Source organism: Trichosurus vulpecula, chromosome 8 (assembly GCF_011100635.1).
Source record: "Trichosurus vulpecula isolate mTriVul1 chromosome 8, mTriVul1.pri, whole genome shotgun sequence".
NCBI lineage: Eukaryota > Metazoa > Chordata > Mammalia > Diprotodontia > Phalangeridae > Trichosurus > Trichosurus vulpecula.
In genome coordinates, this window is record NC_050580.1 from 225,754,801 (window position 1) to 225,771,426 (window position 16,626).

General features: G+C 41.2%; 1 protein-coding gene across 3 annotated transcripts in view; it reads right to left on the reverse strand.

Annotated features, from left to right (window-relative positions):
• TMEM229B (transmembrane protein 229B) overlaps positions 1-16,626 on the reverse strand; it is a 58,021-nt gene that overhangs the window by 12,018 nt on the left and 29,377 nt on the right. For 2 of the 3 annotated variants that reach the window (XM_036735432.1, XM_036735434.1), the window contains exon 2: positions 1,699-1,882. The gene's annotated coding sequence lies outside the window, so the exon portion shown is untranslated. Of the gene's footprint in view, positions 1-1,698; positions 1,883-12,529; positions 12,602-16,626 lie in introns of those variants that run through there. The other variant, XM_036735433.1, reaches the window with a different exon arrangement.

The window sequence follows — 16,626 nt, forward strand, 5'->3', positions numbered from 1 at the left end:
CCAGCAAGTGACCATCCAACCCTTGCCTGAAAACTTCCGGTGAAGGGGAATTCACTACCTGTTGAGGCAGCCCACCTGTGTCCTTGGGATGGATGGTCCAGGTGTCATGAAGAGTCAAGCAGCTCTCCAACATGGCTGTCATTCTCCAGGCTTATAGGAAAATCCCTCTATAGACAGCACTTCCTGTTTTACTGTTAGGTTCCTTTTCCTGATTCAGTGAATCAGGACTACTGAGGTTTCATATGCGGGTTAAGTTCCTGTTTCCAAGAGGCTAGTGTTGGGAGGTGGGGAAGGGAGTGGATCAAGAAGCAAGACGGGTAATGTCTGCATTTCTGGGTGAATGATTAATGAGACACGGAACTAAGTTTTTATGAGATGTCCCTGTCTCTCCTGGAGGCTAAATTTTTGTAGGTTTCAGATGAGGTCCCTGCAGGAAACAAAGCTCATTACACTCAGGACTGTGTGTGCTAAATATACACAGGTCTATGTGAGCTAAATACACTCCGCCCTTTCCTCCCTCTTGCCAAACACACAAGCAGGTGGCCATGAGCCCACACACCAGGACACACCTCCAACACACTCCCAGCTCACAGAATGTTGCAGGAAAACTCTGATGGGCTATATCAAGCCTCAGCTGATGATGTCACAGGGAAGACAGGGTAGGCTGCCTTTTGGGTTGCCAAGGGGCAGACAGGATGGCAAGCCTGCCTAGGAACATTCTAAATTTGGCAGCAGCATGGGAGGGGAGATTATTAAGGGGAATCATGGACTAAGCATAACCAACTGCTGAACAAAGGGCCTCAAGGGCATATATGGCTTTTGGGGGCCTAGAGCCACTAAAAAAAAAAGCTGAGGACTGAAGAGCTGCAGTCATCCCTGAAAAAGGATGAAGGTATATTGTAGATCTATTTCTCCTTATCTCACTGTTCCACTCCCTACTTTGAGACACAAAAGTCATAGCCATGCCATGCTTTAAGGAATGAGATATTTTAATCAGAGACTGGGGTAGAACAAGGTACCTTGGATATGGACAGTCTGGACAACAACTAAGGGGCCAGCCAAGTTAACCTATCCTCTAATGAGAAAACTGTCACAGATCTCCCATTGGTTATCTCTACCTCAGGGCCTTCTCTTCTTCTCAAGGATAGGATGCCTGTAAGATACTATGTGCAAAAATGTGGTCCCTTTTCAGAGTCACCCAGGTAAAACAAATCATTTCCTAACATCCAGCGGATGTTAGCTGGATCTACGGATCACCACAGCTACAAAAAAGCCCTGAGAGATCCTACAGAGACAAATTTGGTTAAAATATCTGACCAAGGGTAAGTGGTAACTAAGATTCTGACAACTGGTTTTAAGCTCTCATCTACAAGTAGAAATCCTCACCTTTGGGTCTGCTTGAGGCTGGGTCTAGGTGTTTGACTCGATTTGAGATTCCCAAAGCCACTCATTTCTGGACTTAGAACATTCCTATATTTGGCCCAGGTCCAACTGCTTCCCAGCCTCTGAGGTGGGAGAGGTACAAGGGCCCCTCATTCATCATGCATTGGTTTATGGGTGGCAGAATCAGACAGAACTAGAACTCAGAACATCTAACCCCTGTGGCTGGCTCCAGACTGGGGGACCAAAGAGCGATTTCTGACAGAATTAGGGACAAGATAGTGATAGAGGCCTCAACAGGGACTGTCACATACTCACTTATCTCACACTTGAATGCTCTGCACAGAAGAGACATCAGGATCACTGTCCAGGAGTATCTTGGGTGAGTCTTCTTCCTAGTGGGAAACTGGGGTGTGGTGTCATCCTCAGTAGAATGGGCAAGCATCAGCCCCAGGATTCAGAAGTTCGTTCGTTATTGCAAGTATTTGAGCTCCATGTGTCTCTGGGGACAAAAGCAGAGACCCCCATTTACCTTTCAGACAGTCCTTTGCTCCTTTGCTCCCCAGAGTAAAATTATTCCCAGCTCCAGGCTGTTGGGCCAACTGGAAAGACAGGGACACAAACTTGCAATATATCCCAGACTCCCCAGCTTCCTTATCCTTAACAAGGCCTCTTCCCTGGAACTTCTCAGTCCATTTTCTCCCACCCTGTTCTGTTGTCTGGTTGCCAGTGAGGTCGGGGGGTTAGGACAGGATTTTCTAAGTATTCCACAGACAGAGTCTTAAGATTCCACAGAAACATACCGAAGTTTCATTGGTATTTCCCAAGCAGAGTTAGTCCTTACAGGCTTTTGCACAATTATTTTAAGTTTGAATAAGGAGATTATTTCTAAATATAGCTCCTTTCTCTTCTGTCTCTGTTCATGTCCCTATCTCATCTTGTCTCATAGACTGTAAGCTCCTGGAGAAAGGTTCTTAACCTTTTTTGTGTGTCCTCAACCCTGCTGGCAATCTGTTGAAGCCTATAGACCCCTTCTCAGGATAATGTTTTTAAATGCTTAAAATAAAATACATAAGATTACAAAGGAAACCAATTTTATTAAAATAGTTATGAAAAATTTTTATAAGTTCACAGTTTGTAGCTTAAGAACCCCTTCCTCTCACCCCCATTATGTAAAGAACAGGCACTGTATATTAGGCAGCTACATTGTACATTGGACACAGCACTGAAGTCAGGAAGACCTGAGTCAGGAAGACCTGAATTCAGACATTTACTAGCTGTCTGACCCTGGGCAAGTCACTTAACTTCTGTCTGCCTCTGTTTCTTCAAAGTGGAGATGATAACAGCACCCACCTCCTAGGATTGTTATGAGGATCAAATGAGATAATATTTGTAAAACACTTTGCCAACCCGAAAGTGCTATGTAAATGCTAGCTCTTGTTATTATGTATAATACAATGTAATATATGATATGATATGATAATATCTTTACATCCTCAGCACCTAGTAGTGTCTTGTTAGAGACACTTGCCAGAGACACCAAGAGAAACTTGATGATGTCTGAGGAATGAATAAATCTCCCAATTACAATCTCATCCTCTCTACACTTGTGGCCAAGTACTATAGAGGTTCTTGTCAGAAAGTAAACAGTATATAATGGAGACAATTGGCAACTGTATTTGTTTTTATAGGGAACTAGAAAAAGAATGCCATAAAGAAGTCAAGAAATTGTATTATTATCTCCATGACCTACACTTTTAGACTGCTTATTTTTTCAGACCTACCCTCCTTAACATAAGCTATTACTGGCTATAAATAGGCATGTATATGTATACACTTTTTGCTTTACTATCATTTGTCTTACAAGAAGCAGCCTAACATAGCAGATATAGGGTCTTAGAGTCAGGAAGATCTGGGTTCAGGTCCTGATTCTCACACATATGAACAGGGGGAAAGTCACTTAATATCTCTGTACCCCCAGATAGGAGTTGCCAATCTGCATCCATAAAGGGAACTTCTATATCAGGAAGGAGAAGGGAACAAACATTTATTAAGTGCCTACTATGTGTTAGGCACTGTGCCTAGGTATTTGACAATTATTAACTCATTTGAGTTTTCCACATCAGTGAAATTATAGGCTGGACCCACACCCCTCCACACCCCAACACTTGCATTTATATTTATGCCTTACCATGTGATGAAGTTACTATACTTTTTTAAGTAATATGAAATTTCTGTGACTTCTCCCTTTCCCTCTTTCCCTTAGAGATTATCTCCAGTTTATCCTTTTGTATATATCTTTTGTTCATAGTTGTTTATATCTTGTCTCCCCAATTAGATTGCCAGCTCCTAGAGGGCAGGGACAATTTTTGCCTTTTTAAAATATCCCCGTCACTTAGCACATAGTAGGTGCTTGATAAATGCTTGTTGACTTGACTCAGAAAGGTTTGAAAATCCCTGGGCTTCAGGACCTTACTAATGAGACCAAAGTTGCAGGTTCAATCCCCATATGGACCAATAAAAGCCTTACATCCCAGCTGCTTTTCTAAAGCCTGGCTGCATATGAGCCCCAATTCCAAATGAACACAAGGACTTTACAGCTTGTAGAAGAGCTGTTCCATGCCTCCATACCTACTGTCCATATTTCCCTGGCTTCAATTTCAAAGGATGATGGTTAAAAAAAAAAAAGCACAACCATATCTGATCTCTACCCTTGGCAGAATGAAGGGTTAGCTGAGGTCCCTGAGAGGAGTTTCTGTGCTATTTCTAGAAGAAGCAATACTAGGACGCTGCTCAAGGTCCTTGTTCATCTATTAAAATGAGGGATGTTGAACTAGGTGACTTCTAACATTCTATGGCTACCAACTGCCTCCTAGAGTGCCCTCCTATGAGATACCCAGAGGGAAAAGGAAGGAGGGAGAAACTGGAGAAGGGAAGAGGGAAGGAAATGGAGAGGTAAAGAGAGAGAGAGAAGTCCAGAGGGAGGTCTCCAGGTCTCCAGGTGGAGCTCCCTTTCACCCCATTAGTGAATATGGCCCTAGGGCTATCCACAAGTCTTGGAGTTGTCCAGTGGATATGGCCTGGTAGGGAGGAGGGTGGAATACTAAATGCCTCCCAATATCTTCCTTTACAAAAGGCAGAAGCCGGACTTTTGCTCACTCCATTCTGCATCTCCCACTCTCCCTCGTATCCCGTAGTCCCTCCCTCCCCACTCTGGTTTTCCTGCCTTCTTTTGTCTGTTGTCTCCCTCTATTAGATGGTGAAGTCCTTGAGAGCAGGGACTGTCTTTCTCTTTATTAATTATACCTCCAGCACTTAGCAATGCCCTGCTTAATACACATCAATTAGATTCATTTGGATGGCGTTGGGGTCACAAACCCAACAAGAAATCTTAGAAGAACTTAAGGAATTTAAAAACCAAATAACAGAGAATTAGGAAAAATTAAAAAAAAGTAAGAGAGAATGAGGAAAAATTAGGGGGAAGAAAAGCAAGCCAAGAAAATTATGAAAAGGAAGTTAACTAATTAGAAAAGGAGATACAAAATCTTAAGGAAGAAAATAACTCCTTGAAAACTAGAATTGGGCAAGAGGAATCAAATGATATTATAAGACAAAATAAAGATAAAATAAAACTAGAAAAAATAGAAGAGTATGTGAATATAAAAACAAATAATCTGGAGAACAGATCGAGAGGAGATAACATAAAAATTGTCAGAGTACCTGGAAGTTATGATTAAAAAAAGAATCTGGATACAATGTTACAAGAAATTATTAAGGAAAATTGCCCTTAAGTTCTAGAACAAGAAGGTAAAGTAGAAATAGAAAGAATTCAGTGATCACCACCTGAAAGAGATCCTAGGAAGAAAACTTACCTAGCTAAGTTTCAAAATTCCCAGGTTGAAAAGAAAGTATTGCAAGCAACAAGAAAAAAAATCAATTTGAATTCACAAGACCTAGCAGCTTCTACACTGAAAGACCACAGGTCTTGGAACATTATATTTCAAAGAGCAAAGGAGCTGGGGTTACGTCCAAGAATAACTTATCCAGCAAAACTGAATTATCCTGAATGAAAAAATAGACATTTGATGAACTGAAAGACTTTCAGGTATTTGAAACAGAAAGACCAGAACTCAGTCAAAAATTCAATATAAGAGAAGAAGAAATATAAGGAAGGAAATCATTAAAGACTATCAGGTACTGATAAAGGTTAAAAAACTGTTTACTTATACAATATGAAAATGTTATCAGTATTCTTAAAATTGTTATCATTACTAAAGTAGTTTGAAATAAAGGTTGTGACTGAGTTGTGTATGATGAGGTGACTCTAAAAAACAAAATCGGGAAGGATAAGGTAAAAAGGAGCAATTATCTCATAAATTTGGGACTTGAAAGAAAGAACTAACATAGAGGAAACAGGTGGGAGTGGCGGGCCAGTAATGTTGGAACCTTACTCTCATATGGGTTGAACAGGAAACAAAGTGTACATCTGAAGAGGTTTAGAAATCTTCCAAACTTCTAGAGATTTGAGAAAACTGGGGCATAGGGTTAGGGAAGGACTTTTTTTTAAAAAAAATTTTAGATTTTTTATTTTTAGTTTACAACACTCAGTTTCACAAGTTTTTGAGTTCCAAATTTTCTCCTCCCTCCCCTAACCCCTCCCCTACAAGATGGCAAGGAATCCCTTATGGGAAGGACTTTTAAAAGGGAAAACAATAAGATTAAGAGGACGGACCTCTAGGGAGAAGCAAAAGAGGATATGCATATTTGAGTGTCATTTGCATAAATGTGACTGTTATTGCTCTGTTATGTCTGACTCTTCCAGACACTGTGGCAAATACTGTTCATGGGGTTTTCTTGACAATGATACTGAAGTGGTTTTGCCATTTCCTTTTCCAGTGGATTAAGGCAAACAGAGGTTAAGAGACTTGCCAAGGGTCACACAGCTAGCTGAGGCCACATTTGAACGCAGGTCTTCCTGATTCTAGGCCCAGTGTTCTATCCAGTGAGCCACCTAACTGCCTCCATAAAGCTGATAGCTGAAGTCAAAAGAGTAGAAGTGATCACTAAGGGAGCAAAAATACCGAGAGAAGAGGGGTAAGGATAGAACCATCAGATTAGCAATTCAAGAGGTCTAATGACTCTGCAGACATGGAAAATCTACCTGGGAGACAGGGACAATGTCAAGAGGCTTTGACTTACTGACTAATGTGCCTGGCTCCACAAACAAAGTGTGGAAAGGGGGATGTTTCTCAGTGAGGTCTTTGTCTCTAACATAAGACTCAATCTTTAAGGCCCTTGGGAGAAAACTGACTTTATATAAAAAAAAAAAAATCTCTCTCTTCTCTCTCCCTCTGTCTCTCTCTTTATGTCTTCTCTCTCTCCCTCTCTCTCTGTCTCTTTCTCCCCCTATGTCCCTCTCTCTCCGTCTCTCTCTCTGTCTCTCTCAATCTCTTTGTCTCTCTCTGTCTTCTTCTTCTTCTTCTTCTTCTTCTTCTTCTCTCTCTCTCTCTCTCTCTCTCTCTCTCTCTCTCTCTCTCCCTCTGTCTCTCTCTCTCTTCCTCTCCTCCTGTTAACTATTTTTTTTACCACTCTTTTTTTAAATTTTGAGTTTCAAATTCTTTCTCCCTCCATCCCCTCCCCCACCCATTGAAAAGGCAAGAAATATACCCATTGTGCAAGGGAAGTCAACCACAGTAACACATTTGAATTTGTTATATTCACCTAAACAGTGACCCAGCACTCCATCCCACTTGGCTGTGGCCATGTCCCATCTAAACCTCATTTCTATGTACAGATATGCAGAACTGGCTAGCCTCCTCTAGGGACAGAGAGCCAAGCTCAGAAATGAAGGACAGATCAACAGCTATGAAGCCATATCTGCAGGACCCATCATCCCAGCTCAGACCTCCTTTTAGATAACCACTATTTCCCAGCTCTCGCATGTTACAGGACCTCATGGAGCATACAAGCCACCCAGGAAAAACTCTGACACCGCACCCAGGCTCCTGACTGCCCTCTCCAGAAACAGAGTAGCCGGGGACACATACCACACCGAAGAACACGAAAGGAAAGCCGGGGGCACCACAGCTGAGCTGCGGCGAGTTCCTTACCTGAGGCCAACTTCCTTATTCTGATGTGCTAGGCTTGGTCGGGCAGGTCTGACCCGGGACAGATCAGCACCAGGCAGATTTAAATACCTGCTCCAGCCCTCCAGGGGGTGGGTGGAGCTCCCCATGCCCACTTCTGGCGCACAGCCCCAGCTGAGGCCCTCTGCCCCTTTGCTTGCTACTAACCTGTACTTCACATTCAGTCCTTGCCATTGACGTAGTTGATTTAAACTATTTATCTATACCAAATATCTGAGTTCTTTCTCCTTCTCTCTCCAGGAGATTGCAAAATCATTGAAATACCTTTTTGGAGCAATCTGAAGGGAAGATAAATAAAAGGAAACACTTTAAGTATTTCTTAACACTGTGTTAAATACACAGGAAACAGCCTGACATAGTGTTGTCAGAAAGGATTGATTAAGCACTTACTAAATGCCAGGCACTTTGCTAAGCACTTTGCAAATATTGTCTCTTTTGAGCCTCACAACAACCCTTCAATATAGGTGCTAGTATTATTCCCATTTTGCAGTTGGGGAAACTGAGGCAAGCATAGGTTAAGTGCCCGGATCAGGGCCACACAGCCAGAAAGTGTCTGAAGTTGGATTTGAACTCAGATCTTCCTGACTCCAGACCCAGTGCTCTACCCACTGTACCACCCAGATGACCTGAGGTCAAGAAGAATTCCACCTCTTACACTGTGTGACCATGGGCAAATCACTTTACTTCTGAGCCTCAGTTTCCCCATTTGTTAAATGAGGGTAATAATACCTGAGTATTATTACAGGGCTATTTTGAATCTCAAATGAGATCATATATATAAAGCCCTTTGCAAACCCTGAAGGGCTCTAGAAATGCCAGTTATTATTCTATTCTATAGAATTCATTACCTCCAATGCAAACAAACATGCTAGATAGAGATGGTTTAAAATTTTGGGATGATAGCTCCATAGTATTAAGGAGAAATTAGAAATACTCAGGGCTCCTTCCCATAGGAAGATTAATCTAAAAGTTGTAAGACAGATGGCCTGGATAAGGAAGGGGTTGGCTTTAGGAACACAAATTAGGAAACTATGACAAATGCCTAGGAAACCAAAAAAGAGATGGGTAAATTTGAGGATTGGGGGTACAGAAAGGTACATATGGCACCAGGCATGGTTGCAGTGTTGTCTGGTTTTGTTCAATTCTGCTTTCCTTTGTTCCAAGGTGGGGGTGGGATATTCAGAAATTATTGTAAAAAAAGGTATCAATAAAATATTCATTTTAAAACTATCTAGGGAAAAGATAATGTGGGGTTGAAACAGAAGAGTGGTCATGTGAACAGAAAGAAGAAAGCTTTTGCAGGAGATATTGCTGCAGGAGAATTGACAGGACCTGGCAACTAATTGGATGTGGAGGGTGAAAAACCAGGAAGAGCCAAAGATGACCTGATGTTTGGGGGCTAAGTTACTGAGAAATTGGCACTGCCATCCATAGAAGTGGAGAAGTTGGAAGGAAGGATGGGTCTTGGGGGGAAAGATGAGCTCACTTTTGGACATGTTGAATTTGACATGCTGTTAAGGGGGAGATAAACGTTTGTAAGGCAGTTAAAAATTGGAACTCAGGAGAAAGAACAAGGTAGAATATATGAATTGAGAACATGATAGAGAAAAATCATCAGAATCTCCCACAAAATGTATCTCTCAGAGAGAGAGACAGAGACTCTGAGACAGAGAGAGACAGAGACAAGAGAGAAAGAGAGAGGATGGAAAGAGGGAAGGAGAAAGGGATGACAATGGGGAAGGAGAAAGAGGGAGGGAGACAGAAGGAGACAGACAGGGAGAGAGATGCTGAGCTGGTAGGATCATTAGTTTGACCTAAAATGGCATTTTTGATGTTTCCAAAACTCCATGGTGGACAGGATAGTCCCACATACGCTGTTGCTGAGCTGTTTTTCAGTTGTGTCCCACTCTTCATGACCTCATTTGGGTTCTTCTTGGCAGAGATACTGGAGTGGATTAATATTCCTTTTTCAGCTCATTTTACAGATGAGGAAACTCTGGCAAACAGGATTAAGTGACTCGCCCAGGGTCACACAGCTACTAAGTATGTGAGGCCAGATTTGAACTCAGGAAGAAGAGTCTTCCGGACTCCAGGTCAGGTGCCCTATCCACTGTGGTACCTAACATACATTGCAGATAATTAATAAACATCAATCAATGATAGTTTAGTACTTTCTTTCCTTAAGAGAGCAGAAAGATAGAGAAAGCACAATCAGGCTTCTCTGACCCAATTTTTTGAATACCTTTTTTTTTTTTGGAAGGGGGAAGGTAGGGCAACTGGGGTTAGGTGACTTGCCCAAGGTCACACAGCTAGTGTGTCAAGTGTCTGAGGTCACATTTGAACTCAGGTCCTCCTGACTCCAAGTCCAGCACTCTATTCACTGCACCACCTAGCTGCCCCTTGAACACCTTCTAATTGTATGAAAAAGGTGAAAGAAGGAATGAAGGGAGTAAGGTCAAGAGGCAAGGTCAAAGCTAGAGTAAAAGGATCTGTTTTCTCCATATTTGTTTATTTTTTTATTTTTTTTTTAGGATCTGTTTTCTCACGGTTTCTTTGGCTGTAGATTCCCTGGCATCATGACACAGCTCTTGCCTGGGTGAAGTGCTGACCTCAGATTTAGGTTACAACATGCTTGCATGTTGAGTAAATATCTAATTATCACACATGACAAAATCATTTTCCTAAGAGACTTAATCAGCAACTGCCGGTAGGAAATTCTTTCTGCTTCAATCCTTGTAGTATAGAGTACTGACTCAGGAGTCAGAGCACCTGAGTTCAAATCCTATCTCTGATGTTTATTACCTATGTGATGTCGGGCAAATCACTTTACCTCACTGGGACTCAGTTCCCTCCTCTGTAAAATGAGGGATTTGGATTAGATGACTTCTGAAGACTCTTCCAGCTCTAGATCTAAGATCCTATGATCTTTCTCTTCCACTTCCACAGGACTATCTATGGTAAGCTAAGCTATGTAATTGATTCTATCTTATCTGAACTATTACTAAAAAACAAAAAAAAATTCTCTATAAGTCCCTAGAGTCTGAGAACCAAGACAGCCAAGGAGTTATTATAAAGACTTTTGAAAATAAGCTTACACTGCCCCCCAACTCCTTTTCTTCTTCCCAAAAACAAAAAAATTGGGCAGCCACAGAGTAAAAGGAGATCACAGATGATAAGTATATAGTAGAGAAGATCTTGGCCTATTTGGACCAATACCCTCAGTTTACAGATGAAGAAACAGAGCCCCAGAGAGATGAAGTGATTTTGCCCAAGGCCACACAGGTAGTAAGTAAGCAGATCCAGAATTTGAAAACAGGTTTTCTGACTTCAGATTCAGCCCTACCACCAAAAAAAATGTTGCACAAACAAATTTCATAACTAACAAAAACTAGGAATAGATTAAGTTCAGTTAAAGACACTTTTTTATAATAATAGCTGGCATTTATATAGCACTTTAAGGTCTGTGAAGTTATCTGGTTTGATCCTCTCAAGAACTCTGGAAGGTAGAGGATATTATTAACTCTATCTTTACTACAAAACCCCTCCATACCTCTCTCCACAAGGCCCAGGGCAATTATTTCCATTTGGTCTTTGGCAAGGCTGGTCCTAATACAAACAAATTTTTAAAGATAAGTTTTGTTGATGTGTTTTATTTTTATATGTCATTTATGGAACTTTGCCTCCATATCCCCCCAAGAATTGTGTCCTACTCTTTTTTTTAATGAGCAATGATTTTTATTTCAAGACCAGAAGGCTGTTTATGTCATTGTTTTTATGTTTACAGCCCTCAGCATGATAGCAAAAAAATGTATGCTGGTTTATAAACTTCTGCATGAATCACAAATATAAACCCTTGTAATGCTTGCTATTAGCCCCTGAAGTTCTTTTTTTCCATCTCTCTTGGATCTCAAAGTAATTTTATCTTTTGTGTGTGTCCTCCCTTTGAACAGAAACAGTTAAACAAAAGCTACCAATACAGCAAATGCATCTGACGGTGTATGCAACATTATATTCCCCTTATATTCCCCCCTTACCTCTCTGCTGCAAAGGGAAATATATTCCATCTGTTCTTCATGATCAAACCCTGTCATTTAAATTACTCAGTTTGGCTTCTTTTTGGTGTTCCTTCATTTACATTATGTAGTCATTGTGCATACTGTTTTTCTGGATCTGCTTATTTCACTCTGCATCAGTTCATACAAGTCTTCCCTAATTCCTTATATTCATCCACATTTCTAACTACATAATAATATTACATTATATTCATATGCCACAATTTATTCAGCTGTTCCCTAATTGATGGGAACCTACGTTGTTTTCAGCTCTCTGTTACAAAAAAAGTGCTACATGTATTTCATAACTAACAAAAGCTAAGATTGGACAGATCCAGCCAAAATACATTTTTCACTAGGGGCATAGTGTCCCTATTCCTAGTGGTTTCTTTCGGTGCGATGGTAAGAGGAAATACAAATGTATAATGCTCGACCCTATGAGATCTTAGCTAGAGGAAGGAAGGTCTGCAAGGAAGGAGAAGCAGACTCTCCACTCTGTCCCATCATTCTCCTTCTTGGCTGGCTGCTCATCCCCTATTCTTCAGACACCCGGCTCTTCCATTCCACCATATGCTTTTTAGTCTGAGAACCAAGATCATACTAACTCCTCAATATCTCTCCCCCTTTTTCCTGCCTTTAGTCTCCCAACTTCCTTGCTTTGTCATCCTGTACTCTCATCAATCCACACCTCCCTTTCCTCTTCCCTCTCCATCCTGCAAAACATGACAAACCCAAATGTCCCACTTTGGAAATAAATCAGCCCCTTGGACTATGGCCCTTTAACTTCACTCTCCTTTTTTCTCCTACTTCCATCCCAATCCTTTGGCACTCAGGAAGGGGTACACTGCTGATCCTTCACTGAAAGGCTGGACAGCTGCCGTGTTCCCTAATTAGATCTCTGCCTGTCCACCGGGAAAGCCAGGCATGTGTTACTGTAAAGAGACATTTCACCTGTTCTTCGTCAATAATCTCCTATGCAGATAGTCCATTAGGCAGCAGGTGGGCCGTCCTGATCATCCTTTTCATGTGACACAGGGCTTGGCTGCTTTTCCCAGTTCTGGTGCTAACTCTGCTGGAAAGGAAAAGGTGGTGGGCTGATTGTTTTGCACTAATTCTCCTCTAGCACACAACACAGTAAGATGATAAGAAATCTTTCTAAGCTATCTTCTCACTCAAAGCCACAAGCCCTCCTGGGTTACCTAACACATGTACGCAGACCCCTGGTATCCTCAGAAGTAATGCCAAAGTTTTTATCTTACTATCACAGGTGAAAGAGCAGAGGTAGCCTGCTAGGAATAAGCTCAGGAGCTGTTTACTACAGTAGGCTTCCCAGGCTGCTGCTACCTATCATGGGCCGTAAGGCCAAGTTAACCAGGTTTCTTAGGCAATTCTATTGCAAGAGCTCCTATAGCATTTGGCATGTCTATACAAATGCTTGGTAATTAACTTTGCTTGCCTAGAACCTCATTTCTAAGGCTTCATTTCCTGACTTGGCAGAAGCTAATCTACATCTGGCCATGTGTGCAATGTCTAAAGATTCCACTACCTACCTCAGCTGCTTTGGGGGGAGAAAAGAAGTATGAAACGGTGAAAAGTGCATTTAATTTGGAGTCAGAGAGACAGATTCAGGTCCTAGCTTTGCCAATAATTTTGTATGACCTTGGGCCACTATCTTAACCCCTCTGAGCCTCAGTCTCCTTATCTGCAAAATAAGGAAGTTGGATTAGATCGTCTCTACAATCCATTCCTGCTTAAGTCTATAAAAACAATGACTTAGCCCCCCGTGAAGCATACAGAATGGAGGAATTGGAAGTTAGAAATATTAGATCTTGGCAAAGATGGCTCAGATCCCAATATGATAGCTGCGGCCAGTTATCATTTGATGTCCAGTTCTCCTCCATTGGTCCCTCCAGCACCACCAACACCATTGATGACTCTATACTCCCCCCAGGAGCTATAAATACTTTTTTTCCCACTTGTAGTTGTGGATTTCAGCAGCAAGTATCCTCTGAAATTTTAACATGCTTCACTTAGCTGGCAGCTGAAGATTGGCCTGACTTATGGTCTAATGTTCTTTAGGAGAAGTCATGCAAAGGGGTGGAAAACTATTAGGAACAAAATTCTAAAGATAAAAAAGAAATGAACGAGAATAGGGCAGAGGAAGCTGTCTAGAAAAATATATGTGGTTGGGCAGAGAAATCATCGACTTTGATTTTTAAAAGATATTAAGAGAACATGGAAACAAGAATAGGTAATTAATGCTGAATACAAAACAGTAGCCTGGACCCATAAAAGTAATATCAGAAGGCCCAAAGCTCAGAATGAGATAAGGCTAGTAATGAGTGTGAAGGATAAGAAAAATAAAGATTTTAAATTATGCTGGGGGAAAGAGGAAGATAAAGGAGGGATAGATGGAAAGAAACTCAGGTAGATGGAAAAAGAATAGACAATTGAGGGAATCTAGAACCACTCATGTCTTTTTTTGCTTGTTTTCTCTGCCAAGAAGAATGACCTTTGGACTGGGAAGAACAGAACAAAAATATATTTTTTAAAATTTATTTATTTATTTTTAGTTCACCACACACGGTTCTACATAATTTTGAGTTCCAGATTTTCTCCCCTCCCTCCCCCCTCCCTTCCCAAGACGGCATGGAATCTCATATAACTACCATGTATAACTTTGCATTGAATTAATTTATACACTAGTCAAGTTGTGGAGAAGACTTATAACCAATGGAATGAATCATGAGAAAGAAGAAACAGAAAACCAAAAAAATAAAGACCCTAAAAACAAAAACAAAAGAGAAGCAAAAAAGGCAAGCATGTAGTGCGCCTCAATCTGTATTCAAACTTCACAAGAACAAAAATATTTAATAGAGAGTTTCAACCCAAGATAAGTAAGGAGATAGTAAGAGAACCTCTAGCTGCCTTCAAATATTACAAACATCCTATAGTTTGAAGGTCCCACAATCTCTTCAGTTACAGAGATTGTAATCTCAGAGTTCATCTTTGATGCCTCCCTGACCTCACTATCCATATTTCATAATGGTATCATAGATTTTGGGGCAGTTAGTGCAACAGATAGAGTGCAGCACCTGGAGTGAGTCAGAAGACTCAGACTTGTCTTCCTGAGTTCAAATCTGGCCTCAGAAACTAGCTGTGTGACCCTGGACAAGTCACTTAACCCTGTTTGCCTCTGTTTGCCTTCCTCACCTGTAAAGGAGCTGGAAAAGGAAATGGCAAACCATTCCAGTATCTTTGCCAAGAAAACCCCAAATAAGGTCACAAGTTGGGAGTGAAAACTACTAGACAACAACAATCACAGATTTAGAATTGTGAGGACTATGGATATCTTCTCCATTACTCACTTTTCAGATGAGGAAACTGAGGCCTAAGTTCCCCTGGGTTGTAAGTAGCAAAGCTAGAATTTAACCCAGAGTTCCTGATTCCAAATCTAGTACTTCCCCAATGAAACCACTCTCTCTCCTCAGCTGCCAATTTTTATGCATTCCACCTCCACAAAATTTCTTACAACCGACTGTTTCTCTTACTCACCTGGCTAGCCTCTCTCTCTTCTAGTTGAAGTCCTGATTTCTTCTCATCTGATTTATCCTATCACAGGATGTCAGAGTTGGAAGGGCCCTTACAGGAAAGCTAGTACAACATACCTCAGCAAGTGTCTCTTCTCCAACATTCCTGATATCCCTTGACTTAGCTTTAAGACTTCTGGAAAGAAAGGGGAGGATGGGGAGGGAAGGGGAGCTACTACCTCTCAAAGCAACCATTTACACTTTATAGGCTTCTACCTAGGTGGGCAGCGGGGTAGTAAAGTGGATAAAGTGCCAGGCCTGGAGTCAGAAAACCCTAAGTTCAAATCTTGCCCCTTAGCCACTTACTAGCTGTGTGACCTTGGGCAAGTCACTTAACCCTGTTTACCTCAGTTTCCACATCTGTTAAATGAGCTGAAGGAGGAAATGACAAACCATTCTAGTATCTTTGTCAAGAAAACCCTAAAGAGGGTCATAAAGAGTTGGACATGCCTGAAAAAGATTAAGCAACAACAACTTGTTAGGTAGGTTTTCCTTACCCTAAGCTGAAATTTGTATCTCTGAAAATTCCACTCACTTTTCCTAGTTCTGCCAAACTAAATTAGGCCTCTTCACTAGGAAGGAAGGGGCCTTTGAGGGCAAGGGCCTGTCCCATTTCTGTCTCTGTATAAGAAAAACCTAGTATTACTACCTTGCACATAGTAGGCACTTAATTGTGTGCTAAACTGAAACAAAGTAATAAGGCCCAGAATAAAGATATCCTTGGATATGCAAACAGCTGGCATATATGATAGCTGAGTTGCCATCAGTCATTTCTAAAAGACTGTGGAAGACAGGAGGGCTGCTGTAGGACTGGGCACAGACAAATCCTGCCTAGTTTTCAAAAATGGGCAAGAAGTCTGCAAATTACAGGCTTTTGAGCTTGACCTCAACCCCGAGTAAAAATTCTAGAGCACATTATTAAATATTAAATAAGATGGTTTGTGAACATTTCAAAAAAGAGACGCAGCAATCACTAAGAGCCTCTATTAAAGAACAGGCTGTGTCAAACTCATCTCATTCCCTTTTTGACAGGATCCCTGGGTTTATAGAGAAGGGATGGGGCCGCCAGAAATCTAGTGTACCTAAATCTTAACAAAGCATTTGACAAAGGCACTCATACCTTCCTTTTGGACAGGATATGGGCCAGATGACAGTTTGATTAAGTGGATTCAGAGCTAGTTGACTGGCCAGATTCAAAGAGTAGACGTTAACAAGCTGATGAAAATTTACAGAGTGGTCACTAGTGGAATGCCTCAGGCCAAGGGCTTTTCATATTTCTATAAAGGCCTCTGCAGCAATCTGGTGAAGCCTATAGACCTATTCTCAGAGTGATGTTTTTAAATGCATCTAATAAAATACACAAAAGATTGCAAAAGAAACCAATTATCTTCAAATACAGTTATCATAATTAAAAAGAAAAACAAAGTCATGGACCCCAAGTTAAGAAATTTTGACTCA